Genomic DNA, 14,253 nt, shown 5'->3' with positions numbered 1-14,253 from the left:
TAAGTCTTGAATCGGTGCAGACAGCCCTTTCAAAAATGTGTCAAAAAGTGCTGCTTCATTCCACCCACTCTCCACCGACAGTGTACGAAATTGGATGGCATAATCGCAAACAGTGTCTTGGCCTTGCCTCAGTCTGCTCAGCTCCTGTGCCTTCTCTCGGTGGTCGGAAACAGAGTTGAATGTCATACATAGTGCTTTCTGGAACTCGGTGAGAGAGGTGCAAACAACTGAGCTTCGGCCCCACTCGGCGGAAGCCCAAACTTTGGCTCTTCCCGACAAGTGGGAGATCATGAAGGCGATCTCGGCTCGCTCCGTGGGAAAGGCATGGGCATTAAATTCAAAGTGGATAGAGCAGTCTATGATAAAGGCTTTACATAGTCCCGTTTCACCTGAATAGGATGTTGGTGGTGCCAGTTTACTTCTGGCTTCAGCGAATGACGTAGGCGGTGGCTGGACAGGTACGGGAGCCGGCATGGTTTTTTGTGGAAGTCGCTGAGTCATCTGCAGTTGAGTGGTTAGGCGGGCCATATGCCATGACCATCTGGAATTCCTCTTGGTGAGAGAGGCAGGTTTCTTGATCTTGGATGGGAGCGTAAAACTGTCCTGTCTCTGCTGGGTCCATACTGGCCAGATCGTAATGTTACGACTTGGAATAATGAGAGGACCCAGAGGCAGAGAGGAAGTTCCAAAAAATACAGCTTTTATTTTGAAATCACTTTTTACCTCCGATGCAAAAAGTATTTCACAAGAATCTAAGCAACATGCGGAAAATAATTCATAGGATAAACAAGTAACTCAAAATCACTCCAGAAAATATGGAGGAATACTAATCTAAGAAAAAAACTAACTAAAATAGAATAACAATAAGAGTTAACCAAAAGCGCTCCTACAGGAGGAAAAACTCAAATGATCTATATATAAACACTAACTATGAATAAAAAAAAAAAAAATCACTCAATCAATGAGGGAATCATACGAAATTTGGAAAAACAAAAACTCACCAATTAGGTCGACGAAGGATAACAAAGGACGCTCGAAGGAGGAAAAAGTATACTCAAAATTACAGCAAAAAACTGCTTTGATCACAAAATGGAGAACCAGGAAAACAGGAGCAAGGCAAGGAGGGTGTCAAGGACATGGACATGGACATGGACATGGACGCTAGAAAGGCACGATAAACGAGACGATCTGGCAAAGGACAAACGGAGGCGTGAGCTTAAATAGGATGTGGGAATGATGGGAAACAGGTGGAAACAGTCAGGAATCAGGGATGACGTCAGACTGGTGACACAAGAGGAAGGGCCCGTGATCGCGGTGTGACAGGAACTGAGGAAACTAGTTGTTGAAGCTTTGAAAGTGGAATTCTTTACCATTCTTGCTTGATGTACAGCTTAAGTTGTTCAACAGTCCGGGGTCTTGTTGTTGTACTTTACGCTTCATAATGCGCCACACATTTTCGAAGGGAGACATGTCTAGACTGCAGGCAGGCCAGGAAAGTACCCGCACTCTTTTACTACGAAGCCACGCTGTTGTAACACGTGGCTTGGTATTGTTTTGCTGAAATAAGCAGGAGTGTCCATGATAACGTTGTTTGGATGACAACATACGTGGCTCCAAAACCTGTATGGACCATTCAGCATTAATGGTGCCTTCACAAAGGTGTAAGTTACCCATGCCTTGGGCACTAATACACCCCCATACCATCACAGATGCTGGCTTTTGAACTTTGCGTCTATAACAATCCGGATGGTTATTTTCCTCTTTGTTCCAGAGGACACCACGTCCACAGTTTCCAAATATAATTTGAAATGAGGACTCGTCAGACCACAGAACAATTTTCGACTTTGCATCAGTTCATCTTAGATGAGCTCGGGCCCAGCGAAGCCGGCGGCGTTCCTTGGTGTTGTTGATAAATGGCTTTCGCGTTGCATGTTAGAGTTTTAACTTGCACTTACATATGTAGCGACCAACTGTAGATACTGACAGTGGTTTTATGAAGTGTTCCTGAGCCCATGTGGTGATATCCTTTATACACTGATGTCGGTTTTTGATGCAGTACCGCCTGAGGGCTCAAAGGTACGTATTGTCATCGCTTACGTGCAGTGATTTCTCCAGATTCTCTGAACTTTTTGATGATTTACGTAACGTAGATGGTAAAATCCCTAAATTCCTTGCAATAGCTCGTTGAGAAATGTTGTTCTAAAACTGTTCGACAATTTGCTTACAAATTGGTGACCCTCGCCCCATCCTTGTTTGTGAATTACTTAACATTTCAGGGAAGCTGCTTTTATACCCAATCATGGCACCCACCTGTTCCCAATTAGTGTGCACGCCTGTGGGATGTTCCAGATAAGTGTTTGATGAGAATTCCTCAACTTCATCAGTATTTATTGCCACCTTTCCCAACTTCTTTGTCACGTGTTGTTGGTATCTAGTTCTAAAGTTAATGATTATTATCTTTGTAGCATATTCACCTAGATATGGGTTGAAAATGATTTGCAAATCATTGTATTCCATTTATATTTACATCTAACACAATTTCCCAACTCATATGGAAACGGGGTTTGTATAAATATACCGTGTAGATTTTATACTTTGCTCTATGCCACTAAACTTTGACCATGATCAATACATTTATTTTTTTGTGTTTTTAATGACCCAAAATATAGAGGAAAACGTCAACAGTTAATCAAATGGACTACAAATGACTTCTATAAAGAATCTGGTGATTTGAAAGCGGATCCGGCGCAGTATGACCTGCTATCTGGGCTTACACAGTATTTAAAGACGAGAAATATGGAACCGATCTATTCTCTTGAAGGCTTGACTTTTGTCAGCTATGTCTGGTAACCTGGCCGATCAGCTGGATCGGGATCTGGCGAGGTGCAGGTGGTTTAGTATCTAGTCCGACAAGTCCATGGACAGCAGCAGTACAGCGCAGCTGATGATTTGGTCATTAGTTCAAAATGTGACAAAATGTATTTCAAATATGTAAGTTGATTTTTCTTTAACATTACATAATTAATCACTTTTGAAACATGGTGCAACAGAGTTAATGGTTTGTCAAGAGGTTTTTTTAGTGGCTAGTGAAAATGGGACATTTTTCCTATGAAATATAGTGATATAGGTGATCATCTGAAAATGTAACAATTACTGAGATTAATAACGTTCTGAATATTGATATATGTTTCACACCTTGTTGTCATTGTTGATAATTGTGAGAAATCAATGTGATCAGTGTCTTCAAAGTGATGAGTATCATTAATCATTAATAATTTATAACTAAAGGCAAAATGAGCAAATGTTTTTTTCATAAGAGCATATCAACATGGCAGCCCTTTGTATGACTCAGTACCCTGAAGTAGATCTGGGTTACAATTTACAAAACGGATGGTGACTCCTGGGCTTCATGTTTTGCTTACTGTCTGTTAATATACAATGTGAATGTCCTCACACTGTAAGTGCTGACATGCTTACGGGTCAGAAGACACAACAAAACATCTAATCTAATTGAAAAAATGACTTACTGTACTTGTAGTGAGAGTGACAAAGTCTACACAGGGTAAGTATGAACAAAGCACCTAATTTTGATTTTCAATTCTATCATTTGTTCGGAGGAAAACATTAGAGTTGATGCGCATGTCTGTGTTATGTATATAGGGGGAGTAGTGACTGCGCAGTTCCACAAGGGGGTAAGGTTGCTGTATGTTTTATTATATATATGCATAATATATATAATAATACACAATACAAAATACATATAAACAAGGCTAGAGAATGAAGTGTGACCAAAATCCAAGAGTGTGTGGTGTTGGACTAGGTGTGGGTAATTACCTTAGTGTTTTACCTAGTGTTGACTCAAGGAGGGACAAGGCATGAAGGCAGTCCGTGGGGGCAGGCAGATGGTCAGGGCGAATGGCGAGGTGTAGGAGGTCCGTGTCCAAGCGGGGGTTGAGGTTCGAAGAGGCAGCTATGACTATGACTAGAAAGCTATGACTGACGAGACGGTACAGTTCGTCGGAGAAAAGCGAGTTTGAGCCTGCGCCGTGACAGTACCCCCCTCCTTATGGACTGATTCCAGATGATCTAGGACTGAAAGCACAACAACGACATCAAGAGACAAGGGAAGGCGGAGGGGGGAACTGGTGGTGGGTCGCCGGCCCAAGTGTCCCTGAAACCATCGAGGACGAGTCTGGTAGCGGCGGCAAGTACACTGCCGCTGCAGCCGGCGAGTCGGACAGCCAATGAACGGCCACCTTCTAGGCTGTCGAGATGGCGGACGCAAGTGGTGCAATAACCACGCCCATGCACTGGCCACAGAGGGCGCCACGAGGAGGACGATGTCGTCGGAGCCTGAGACGAGTAGGACGACTGAGGAGCTGGCCAAGGTGCAGACGCATGCGCTGCAGACACGGGGGACAATCTGGGTGCTGGTGTAGACACGGGGGCCAGTCCAGGTGCTGTTACTAGTCTGGGAACCAGTCCGGGTGCGGGTGCTGGCTTGGGAACCAGCCCAGGAGCGGGTGCTGGTCTGGGAACCAGCCCAGGAGCGGGTGCTGGTGTAGGAACCAGCCCAGGAGCGGGTGATGGTGTAGGAACCAGCCTATGAGCGGGTGCTGGTGTAAGAACCAGCCGAGGAGCGGGTAATGGTAGTGTGGTTGGTGGATGCGGCCAGGCAAACCGAAAGACAGGTGGCAACGGGCTTGCTGGTGGTTGCGGTTTGGCCTGCCGGAAAACAAGTGGTGAAGGTCTAGCAGGGGGTAGCCTGGCTGGGCACAGCTGTGCAACACATCAGCACAGGCACCAGTACAACCCCCCCACCCCAACCCCTTTTCCCTCCGAAAGCGGATACCAGACGCTTCCTGTTGTAGAATGAGGAACAGTCACTGAGGGTGAGAGGAGGGTGTCCAGGCGGCGGGTAAATTCATTTTCCCCAATATCACCGCTAAACATTCGCCTCCAAGATAGGCGATCAGAACTAGAAACATGTTCCCCAAAAAGACAGGTACTTGGAATTAAATTGGCTGGAACTTCCTGTTGTGTTTAGCATGAGCGAGTCGACGGCACAGACACGAGGGGGTGATGTTGCTCTATTTTTATTATATATGCACAATAAATATAATAATATACAATACCAAATATATAAACTAGGCTGAGAATAGAGTGTGACCAAAATCCAAGAGTGTGTGGTATTAGACTAGGTGTGGGTAATTACCTGGGTGTTTTACCCAGTGTTGACTCAAGAGGAGGGACAAAGCATCAAGGCAGTCCGTGGGGGCAGGCAGATGGTCAGGGCTAATGGCGAGGTACATGTCCAAGCGGGGATTCGAGGATCGACGAGGCAGTCCGGGAAGTAGACAAATCTATGACTGACGAGACGCACAGATCATCGACGTGGGGACCAGGGCAGACTGCTGGGGAGGACGACAAGGAAGAACAATGAAACACGGAGGGGAAACGCAGAGAGAGAGAGAGCGAGTAGAAAGCTGGGTTAGTCCGCTTACGGTTCACAACAGAAGATGAAGTTCTGGCCAGGATCTTTGGGTCCACTGGTCTATATACAGCTCGCTCTCATCAGTCAGAGGATTGCTGATCACCCAAAACATTGCCGGTATGTGGGCGTGATGCGGCCAGCGCGAGCAGGTGCGTGTATCGGCGCGCTGCCAACGAAGGTGCTGGCAGACCCAGCTTCCGGAGAAAAGCGGGTTTGAGTCCGCGCCTTGACAGTGTGCATGCTCTGTAGCGTTGGATTGCTCTGTTTGATGAAGCAGCTCATTTTGACAGAACAGTTTGCTTTTCCTTAAATTTAGAAGCAGCTCATTTGCTTCAACTAAGTTAGTATTGGTGCCACTTGTTTTAACTGCTTCAATACTAATGCTTATTGCTCTGAATTGTATGTCTATTTTCTCAATCATACACTTGGCCGCAGCTCCGTAAACAATGCACCCATAGTCCCAGCATGCCCTGAATTGTGCCCTGTAAAATTGCCGATAATGAAGGACCTTGGTTCGATTCCCGGGCTCTTTCTATGTGGAGTTTGCATGTTTTCTCCGTGACTGCATGGGTTCGCTCCGAGTACTCCGGCTTCCTCCCACCTCCAAAGACATGCACCTGGGGATAAGCTGATTGGCAACACTAAATTGGCCCGAGTCTGAGAATGTGAGTGTAAATGTTGTCTGTCTGTCTGTCTGTCTGTGCTGGTCATGCGATGAGGGCGACTTGTCCAGAGTGTACTCTGCCTTACGCCTGAGTGCAGTTGGGATAAGATCCAGCATCCCCCGTGATCCCTAAAGAGACAGGTGGTAGAAAATGGACGGACTGTTAATATGCTTCGTAGTCGTAGCTTAAGACTAACCTCATGCTATTTAGTACCTTCTCATACTTTTGTCTCAAATATTTTATGTGTCCTACAAGAAATCACCACTGATATGTCACATCTGTTTTGTAGAGAAGGGCGGACTATGTGGCCAGGCCCCACAAATTAGAATTCAGTCTTACCACACTGGAGCCCTTCTGCCATCCACATTAAGGCAACATATGTCAACTCATCAATTTCTGAAAACAGAATACAACTGTTTTACTTAGGAGCTGCGGATATAAATACTTCCTGTAGGAGAGGCTGGAATTACAAACACAGATGATGACCAGTGGGTTTAACTCTCTCGCTGACTGGTCAATGCAGTTGTCTGTCTTGGAGACAGGGTATTCAATACCTAGTGTGGGAGCACTGCTGAATGCAGGTTTGCTATTAACTAGTGCATAGCATTAAATGATGAAGCCACATTTAAATTTAAGACTTTGACAAAACAAGTTTAATTGAGAGTACCTGAATAATGGAATTTCAATTCATTATTCTGCAATAATCCATCCATTTCCTACCGCTTATTCAAGGGAATAAGCGGTAGAAAATGGATGGATGGATTCTGCAATAAAAATCATATTTGAAACATGGCTAAAAATTGAAATTTTTGAATGTGAGGCTTGTCTAATACCCATATTTTTTCAACAGCCCAGGAAAAACTCCTTCAAAAAATGGTTCTCTGTATTGAAAAGGTTCTTACAAAGAACCCATGAATAACCCTTATTTCATAAAAGGTTTCATTTAGAAGCAAATGGTTCCGGGCATAACTCCTGCACCCGAAGAAGAACCCATTTGGAACCCTTATTCCCAAGAGTACACTGAGTTGAGTTTGGGGATTCAGTGCCTTGCTCAAGGACACCTTGACAGTAAAAGGAGTGCCAACAATACAATCTTCGCTAGTTGCAATTTATTTTTTCTTTAAAGGAACACTCCAGTTCTAAAATATTTGCCGTCGGAGTTACTTTTGCAGGAAACTCAGCTGTTGTTGTTGATGTGTAAGACAAGAAAACACTGCAAACACACTCAAGTGTAGAAATAAATAGCACGTTCATGTGCTTCACGTGAAGATAGGCAAAGATTAATCAACAATGTGGATCCCATGGTTCTAATCATGGTTCAAATTAGCTACTTTGACATCATAACACACAGGGAGGAAATGAGATGAATAATAATGTGTTTAACGCTGTCATTTTCTCTTCATTTAAATGATCCTCTGACGTTGACAATTACTGGATGTAGTCACAGACTGTTACATGAAACCAAAGTACAGTATTTTTTGTGTTTCACAGCCTTATTCCAAATGCAAACACTCAACAAGAATAAAAACACTTTTACTGTGGAAACAACGTTTGTCCTTATGTCCGTTGTGGTGAACATAAGGACTTTTTCATATAAAATGATGAAGCTAGTTGACACTACGCATACTATCAACATATTTGCCAATCCTCCCGATTTTTCCGGGAGACTCCCGAATTTCAGTGCCTTTCCCAGAAATCTTTCAGGGCAACCATTCTCCCGAATTTCTCACGATTTCCACCCGGAGAACAATATTGTGGGCGTGCCTAAAGGCACTGTCTTTAGCGTCCTCTACAACAAGTCGTCACATCCGCTTTTTGTCCATACTAACAGCGCGTCGGCACAGTCTCATAATGTATGCAGCTTTTACACACACACACAAAACTTTAACACTGTTACAAATATGCGCCACACTATGAACCCACACCATACAAGAATGACAAACACATTTCGGGAGAACATCTTCACCGTAACACAACTTAAACACAACAGAACAAATACCTAGAACACCTTGCAATACTAACTCTTTCGGGATGCTACAATATACACCCCCGCTACCACCAAACCCCGAACCCCCAACCCCGGCCCCTTACCTCAACCCCCTCCCCGCCCCCATATCCCGAATTCGAAAGTCTCAATGTTTGCAAGTATGACTATCAATAAGCAGAAATACAAGAACAACTGCTTCTTACAGCATCCATTCTTAAAATGGCTAATATATCTAGTTCCACAATAAAATATGAATTCATAATTAATATAATATCACAGTCAAAGGAGTATTCACGTATACATGAAAAAGAGCATTGCAAACAAAATAAAACAAAAAATGTTGTAGTATAAACAGATTGGCAACATTAAATTGGCCCTAATGTGTGAATGTGAGTGTGAATAGTTATTTGTCCTGTGATCAGGAGGCAACTTGTGTACCCTGCTGTCCACCTGAGTCCAGCTGTGATAGGCTCTTGCATCGCTGCAACCCCGAGAGGGACAAGCGGTAAAACCTTTAATGGATGGATTATATTCTAACAAAACTGTCTGTCTATCTGTATTGGCCCTGCAATGAGATGGCGACTTGTCCAGGGTGTACACCGCCTTTCGCCCGTGTGCAACTGTGATAGGCTCCAGCACCCCCGGGACCCTGTAAGGACAAGCTGTAGAACATTGACGGATGGATGGATGAATGGATGGAAAACTGTCCCGGTGGCCGGTATGTTGGAAAAATAGGACCCCAAAGCAGAGACTCAAGAAAAAAATCAAATGATTTATTAACCAAAAGTGCACACGGGTGAGAAAAAAGTAAACCTTCAAAATACAAAGGGGCAACAATAAACGATAGCAACAAAAAGTTGCTGAGAAAAAACTGACCACAAAAATTTAAGAATGAGAACAAAACCACAAAAATACTAGGACAATGTAGGAACCAAAATACTCATTAGAAAACTACACAGGGAAACTGCACAATTTAAAGGAAGGCTGGAACTGGAAAATCAGGAAGGCAGACAAGAAGCTCATGGGAAAACCCCCCGCACTTCCAGAAGGCTCTAAGAAAAACAGAACAAAGGTCACGGCAGAAGGAAGGGTGGAAAACAGAAACATGACAGGACTACCCCCCCACCCTTTGAAAGACGCCCCCATCTGGCTTACCCGGATGGTGCGAGTAGAAATCATGGATCATTGAAGAGTCCAGAAGACATTAGCGGGGACACCCACGACCCTTGCTCTGGGCTATATCCCTCTCAGTCTACAAGGTACTGTACACACATTTCTGGAATTAAAAATTGCCTTAATAATATATGCTGGATGGCCATCAATCAAGCGTGGAGCAGGAAGAGGGACCACTGGAGGACTCAACCTGCCGATGGCAACGGGCTTGAGTTTGGAGACATGGAAAACAGGATGAGCTTTAAGAGTTGGTCAGATTTTTTGTCTGACAAAGGCTGGGTTAATAATGGCGTCAATTTTGAATGGGCCGATGAACCTGGGGACCCATCTTTTTGGAAACCCCTGCCAAGGGTTGGAAAACAGCGACACCTCTTGCAGGAGTATGCAGGAGCAGGAATTCTATGATGAACTGCCAGCTGTTAATTCTGGGCAGCGGTGCAAGCAAGAGCAGCACGACTGTCCTGCTAGACACGGTGGGCTTGCCATAAGTGCACTGAAGGGATGGAAATAGCGACTTTCTGGGAGGGAAACAGAGGTGGCTGATAACCATAGGCTGTCTTAAATGGAGACAAACCTGTGGCGGAGAAGACGAGCACATTTTGTTAGACAATTATCCAGTCGTCTGGCGAGTCCAACAAGTTCCTCAGAAGTGGAAGTCTCATATTTAGTGGCCAGTTCGTCCTTTACTTGCGAACGTAGTACATTGCGGAATATCCCACATAATGCAGTAGCCTCGAAGCCGCTTTGAGCTAACCTGACTCTCGCCAGATCCTTGTAGTTCGCTGAGCTCCACAAGGATCTGGGACTTCTCAACGGAAGATGTATTTCAGAAGACGGGGCCTTGTAAAGATCATTGTATGTGATTGGATAAACCACTTGTCCGTTATCTTAAATGAAGTGCTACTTCAACCACTCCCATCGAAATTAACCCGTGACGCTGATGAGAGCGACGATGGGAAATCCAAAACAGAACAGCCGACATATTGGATAACGACAGAGGGAAAAGTTAGAGAACTTTTACTGAAACAATGCAGCAATGTCAGTGGACGATCGATGTCGCTAAACAGTTGCAACAGCAGAATCAATGTCAGCAAATGACTCCTTGCTGCGTGCCGCCATTGTTGTTTGAATCAAACAGTCGCTTGGGCGTTATGTCACATCTATGAAATCCTGATTGGTTCATTATTTTTGCTATCTTGAAGGAGTTTACAATGCCCTCGAGCCCAGATCTTTGTGTGGAGCTCAGGAGATCTGGCAAGAGTCAGGTTAGCTTTCAGCTGCCAGGATCCGAAAGCGCATGGCGTAATCGACTACGGAGTGATTCCCCTTGATGAGATCAAGCAACAGGGTGCCTACCTCTTATCCCGCAGTGGATGGTTAAAAACACTTATCATCTTGTCCAGACTTTCAAAGAGAGAGAAGCGAACCATGACCTTACCGCAGCTAATAGATATAGCAAGCTCATATGAAAGCTATCTTGCATCTGTCCTGGCTATATGTTAATGGCTGCTGATCAAATACCACATAGCACTAGTGGAGGAACAGTGCGCAGGAACCGCAGCATAACGATTTGGATGAGGTATGTCAGGTTCCTTGACATGGGCAGGTGACACTGCAGCAGATGTAGGATTAATGGGAACAATGTTCTCAGGTGGCAAGGCATTGGGCGTAGTTGCATCCCTGCTAAACTGCTGCACCTGTGTGCTAAGAGATTAGCAGAAACGTTGTTGATAACTTCCATGATCTCACCTAAAAATGTCTTTTGTTGGCTAATAATTTTGCTTTGCCAGTGCAGAACGCTCAGAGTCTGTGGGGTTCATATTGGGCAGACTACACCGTCACGAAGACCGGTATGGTGGCAGAATAGGCCTCCAAAGTAGAGACTCAAGCAAACAGTTAATAAAAAGGATTTTACAAAGAAGTAACAAAAAGCAAATGACTGAAAAAACTGACTACGATAAAGAACAAAATACAAATAAAAATGAGGGCAGAGCTCCCAAAAATGCGAGGACAAAGTAGCAACCACAATACTCGGTAGAAAACTACTCAGGGAAACTGCACAAAAACCAAGGAAGGCTGGGACTGAAAATTCAGGCCGGCAGCTGAGAAGCTCATGGGAGTATGACAGTCTGGCGACCAGCGTACTGATTGCCAGGGCTATAAAGGGCCTAATTGCAACTAGCCACAGGTGTGGTACTGTGGCTCCACCTGTGGCACTTCCAGGAGGCTCCAAGAAAAAGCAGAGCAAAGGTCACGGCAGAAGAAACGTCATGCAAAAAAAGAAATAAAATGATTGTATTTTTCCTCAGGTGTTATTAAAGTTATACAATACAACCAGGGCCGTAACTCGGATATGACGTTACTGAGGCTAAAAAATGATGTTCCAAGAGGGGCTTTGAAAGGCTAAAATCATGTGTATCTCAGCACCATATAAAAAATATTACCTTGAGCAAGACAATGAATTTCCAGAAAGACAAAAGCTTTCGTTGAGGTAAAACTATCATGCGTTATATTGTCTAACATCTTTCACAATCAGCATTTATAACAGTCCTTTTATTTTTATTAATATGCTGAAGTTTACCAAAGTGGTACTGTACAACCATGTCATACAACCATGCCATGTGACTTGTACTGTACATTCATGTCATGTGACTTGGGGTACATTACAACAATGTCATGTTACAAATGGTACATTACCGCCATGTCACGTGACTTGAGATTTAAGTCAAAACTGGACTTCACAGCTCAGAGTCACTGCACACTAATGCTGAGTGACAAATACGGCAAATATTTAGTTTTCTTTGCCGTAAATCAGATACCGCAGTACTACTTGATAGTACTGTTGTATTACACAATGGTAGTCTGCTAATACGTGATAGTACTGTAGTAAGACAATATAGTACTGGACTAATACATGGTAGTACTGTAGTAATACACGATAGTATTATACTACTACAGTAGGTACCATTGTATTTTTTCTTCATTCCTGTGAGAATCTTGTGTGTACCTGAAGCATTAAGGAGTGGTGCTATCCAGGACCAGCTGCAGTGTGCTCAAACAACCACCAGGTACTACCTGTGAGTAGATAATGTATTATCTGTTGCTCTTTTGGAGTTCTTAGGTCGGTAGTGCATTCTTCACGCATTCTTCACTCACGTTTCAAGTGAAGGATGAGGCAAAAATACAGTGGTACCTACTGTACATGATAGTACTGCAGTAAATTGTAATCATATTGTCCTAATACAATATAGTAAGGATGACAGGTACTGTAGTAATACATGATAGTACTGTAGTAATATAGTAAGAATAAGTGGTATTGGTAGGAATACATGAGAGTACTGTACTTATACATGCTAGTACTGCAGTATAACATGATATTACTGTACTAATACATTATAGTACTGTACTTATACATGCTAGTACTGCAGTAATACATGTAATTCATGATATTACTGGACTAATACATGATAGTAAGAATAACAAGTAGTGTAGTATTACATTTTACTGTAATATTACATGTCAGTACTGTAATAGTACATGATAGTAAGAATAAGAGATGTTCCTTGTAATATAAGATAGTACTTTAGTAGTGCATGATAGTTAGAATACGAGTTATTGCTAGTAATATATGTGAATACGGTAGTAGTGCATGAGAGAAAAAATAACAGGTTAGTAGAAAGGATGCCACAATGTAAGCTTGTTATTAAGTTTCCTTGATGATTCAAATGAAGCCATGTGATTGAAGTTGCAGTACTAATACTGTATAAAAGGTACTGCAGTAATACATGAGAGAACTGTAGCAATACACAGTAGTAGGAAAAACCGGGCCGTAAAGGACTTCACAGTCTAAGCTTGTTATTAAGTTTTAGATGAGGTCATGTGATTCAAGTTGCTGTCGACTGCTTGATTTGCTGCAGTTTTCTGTCGTGTCTTCCTAGCAAATCTGCTCAAGCAACAAGGTGAGTTATGTTTATTACTGTTCATCATTCTTTTCTACTTTTAAACAAGTGTCTTTCTACTTCTACTATCTGTTTATTTTAATTGTACTAAGCTCATTCCTGAGGTGCTTTTTATCAGAAAAAGTTGATCATTAATAATAATGCAAGCAACATGTAAAGTAAAAGTAAATATGATGTCTTATCAAGTTCTATACATATTTCCCTGCAGTTGACAGCACAATACAGTATTTAATGTTAGTACTAAATATTATTTGCATTAAAACAAATTGAACTGTTGCGGAAGCTATTACATAAATGTTACTTATTTTTAAAAATAGACAAATTGATAAATTCCCGTTTACATGTATTTAATACTGCCTCCTACATTATTACTTTGATAGTTACCATACGTGTTGTATCACTCCATGTAATTGTTTACATTCTTACATGATTGCAAATATTATTGCTTATTTCCTGCAGAAGATCGAGACCGAAGTAGAAAACAAAAAAGACATTTGTTCGGAAACAAACATTTAGCTAGAAATAGTAAATAGAGTAATATATTGTCTAATAACAAGTTTCAAATATGATAATGTAATGTTTTCAATATGTAGATCAGTATTTTTTTCTGCGAGTCAAAGTGTTTCTCTTGGAAGAAATTTGAAAGATGCTTGACAAAAATGTGACAAATATATTCATGTTTTAGTACATTTGTCTACAGTAGATGCAATGAAATTTGACTAGAGTAGCATCTTCAGGCTAATAGTATTGGATTAGTTGACTATTAGTTAGACTTTAATAGCTAGATTTAGTTAAGTATATTTCAAAATATTTGTAATTTCCTATTGTAAGCACCTTAGGAGCTATTATGCCAGTTTGCATATTGAGTTGAGTTTGAGTTGAGTTGAGTTTGAGTTTATTTCGAACATGCAAGCATACAACAAGATACATCACAATTTCCAGTTTCTCTTTTCAACATGTTCAAAAAGGAGTAGG

At 42.4% G+C, this 14,253-nt stretch overlaps 1 protein-coding gene across 4 annotated transcripts in view; it reads left to right on the top strand.

Moving 5' to 3' along the window:
• mlphb (melanophilin b) overlaps positions 1-14,253 on the top strand; it is a 127,596-nt gene that overhangs the window by 11,624 nt on the left and 101,719 nt on the right. For 3 of the 4 annotated variants that reach the window (XR_009809277.1, XM_061918652.1, XM_061918650.1), the window contains exon 1: positions 13,135-13,278. The exons of the other annotated variant lie outside the window; for it this stretch is intronic. The gene's annotated coding sequence lies outside the window, so the exon portion shown is untranslated. Of the gene's footprint in view, positions 1-13,134; positions 13,279-14,253 lie in introns of those variants that run through there. 4 annotated transcript variants of the gene reach the window in all.

This window comes from Nerophis ophidion, linkage group LG13 (assembly GCF_033978795.1).
Source record: "Nerophis ophidion isolate RoL-2023_Sa linkage group LG13, RoL_Noph_v1.0, whole genome shotgun sequence".
Classification (NCBI taxonomy): domain Eukaryota; kingdom Metazoa; phylum Chordata; class Actinopteri; order Syngnathiformes; family Syngnathidae; genus Nerophis; species Nerophis ophidion.
Note: the sequence above shows the minus strand (reverse complement) of the source record. Positions and strands in the feature narration are given on the sequence as shown.